We start from the raw sequence: 2,635 nt of genomic DNA on the forward strand, positions 1-2,635 counted from the left end.
GCAAAACCGGGGAAGGGTTCCCGGCTGGGGAGGGGGGGGGGGGAGGGAATTGGGGGGGGGGGGTGTATGTACATACATGGCTGCCAGGTAAGGGGGGGAAGGGGATCGAGGCCCCCCAGAAGGAAGGGAATTGGGTAGGGCTGAGGCTGCTGTCCAATGTGTCAGGGTTAGGGTTGTGACACAAGGCAGGGATTAGGGTGGCTGCAGGCAGATTATGGTGGGGAGAGGAAAGGAAGCTCCCTGCTGCTGTGAGCACTCCTGGGGTGGGGGGCAGGAGGCAGATCTGTGCATGGGGTGGAGGCAGGGCTTCCCTCCAGGGCCTCTGCAGCCCCATAGGTACAACTGGCACTCCAGGGTACAGCAGGGAAGCTGCTTGCTGCTGCCAGCTCCCCACAGCCCTGGCAAGGTGTTGCATAGCAGCAGGGGTGGCTGCTCAGGGTTGTACCCCTCATTGCTGCTGTATAGAAAAGGGATGTGTTACCAGGGCAGCATGGAGCCTTGCAATAGCAACAAGCTTCCCTGCACAACCCTGCTGTTCCCTGCAGCTGAGACACCTGGTGGGCTGCAAAGGCAGGAGTCTCTGAGCCCATGGCAGGTAGCCTGTGCCTGCTCCTCACCCATGCATGGGATCTAGGGGGCACAGGTCCCCCCTACTCCCCTGAGGAGTGTAAGTAGCAGGGGGGAGCCACCCCCTACCCAAGCCCACAGCAAGCAGGTGCAGGGGGGAAGGAAGCTGGGCTCTACTCTGCTGCAGCAGCCGCTGCCTGCTGGGGGCAGGGGGCTGTGGACCACAGTCCCTGGCCCCATTGCCCTGGCTCCACCTGCTCCCCTGTACCTGGTCTCTACCTATCCCCACTCACTGCAGCTCCTGAGCTGTGCTGTGCTGTGGTGCAGGCAGCTGGTGTTGACTGCTTCCAGGGCCACCACAGCAGGGGCTGGGGTCTGTGGGAAGAAGCAGAGCCCTGGGCAGCACAGGGCATGGCACAGCTTGTCGGCACTCAACTTAGCCCCTGCTGCAGTGGCCCTGGGACTGGCTAGAGCCAGCTGTGGAAGGAACCATCAATGGGTGCAGGGGGAAGGAACCTCTTGCTGTGTGCCCTGGATCTGTGCATGAGATGATAGCAGGCTCCTGTTTCAGGCTGGGGCTGGCAGCAGCACCAGACTGTTCCCAGCACTTGGTGCAGCCTACCCTGAGCACTGGGAAGAGCCCAGTGCCACCGTTGGCTCCAGCCTGCAGCACCAACCTGCTATCATCCTGCACACAGATCTGGGAGCACATGCCCTCCTGGGAAGAACCTGGCACAGCCCTTGAGCCCGCAGCCCTCCTGGAGGGTGTGGAGCAGCAAGAGGTGCCCCCTTCTTCCTGACCCCCTCCCCAACACACACTGCACCTGCTGGCAGTTCCCCCCACAGCTGGCGCTGGCCACTCCCAGGGCCACTGCAGCAGGGGCTAGGGTGAAGGCAGAAAAGCTGCGCTGTGCCCTGTGCTGCTGCGGGCTCTGCTTCTTCCCAGCCCCTGCTGTGGTGGCCCTGGGAACAGCTGACACCAGCTGCCTTCACCATGGCATAGCGCAGCCCAGGAGCTGGGGTGAGTGGGGACAGGTGGAGCACGGTGCAGCCCCATGGCTGCAGGCCACTGGTGCTGGCCGCTCCTGGGGCTGCTGCAGCAGGGGCTGAGGTAAGTGCTGCTCTGTTCCCTCTGCTTTGCTCCCTTGCGCAGCCCCAGGAGTGGCACCCTTGACCCCGCCCCTTCCCTAGTCCCAGCCTCACTCTGTCTCTCCCTCACCGGCATGGGAATCTATCCCAATTTGTTACATTGTAAAGCGGGTTTGCTTTATGTGAATACGAATTATGGGCCATTCTCTGGGAATGCATGGACCACATAAATAAAGGGAAACCTGTACATGGTTTGAAGTCACAGAATCAGGGTTGGAAGGAATTGTGGGCATTGTCATCTAGTCTAACCCACTGCACAAACACAGGATTATTTTCCTAACTACCCAGTGAGATCCTAGCTGAGTCTCAATGAAGTTGATGCTAAACTGGGCCACTTACTTCATTGTCTATTTTTAGTCTGTCTTGAAGTGTAGCAAATAAATCTCAGACCAGTTACCTTGTGCCTACAGGGGAATTAACAGGTTTTGGGGGTTTTCTTCCTCTCCATGGTAGCCTTTTCAATAAACAAATGTCATGTGCCCCTTACCTAATCTCTCTCCAAATGAATATGTCTGTACCTTCACCTGCTCATATTTTTGGGTCTTTAAAACTTCTCTCTGCCCTTTTTTCAATGCAGCTCTCCAAACTGGACATGCTATATGAGCTGAGGCCCTAGTCAGTGATAATACCATCTTGCGCGCACACACACTGTTACTGTATTTGCTTTTGTCCAGTGTTCCATTGACCGGCAGATGCTCCGTATTGGTCTCTAATAGTGCTTTAGAATGCATTTTGATGGAGAGTGAGACTTTTCATTCATATCACAGTTTAGTAAGTGTTGGTACACAGTAATTCTTACACAGGTAATGCTGCAAGTTGATCACATACCTCCTTATTACCTAACAGGCTTCCATAAGCTTCCGTTTGAATTAGCCTTTTTCTGATTGCCTCCAAAGAGGAGTCCAGCTAAGTTGTTAAT

Source organism: Gavialis gangeticus, unplaced genomic scaffold (assembly GCF_001723915.1).
Source record: "Gavialis gangeticus isolate Ggan-Ray unplaced genomic scaffold, GavGan_comp1, whole genome shotgun sequence".
In the NCBI taxonomy this organism is placed as follows: domain Eukaryota; kingdom Metazoa; phylum Chordata; order Crocodylia; family Gavialidae; genus Gavialis; species Gavialis gangeticus.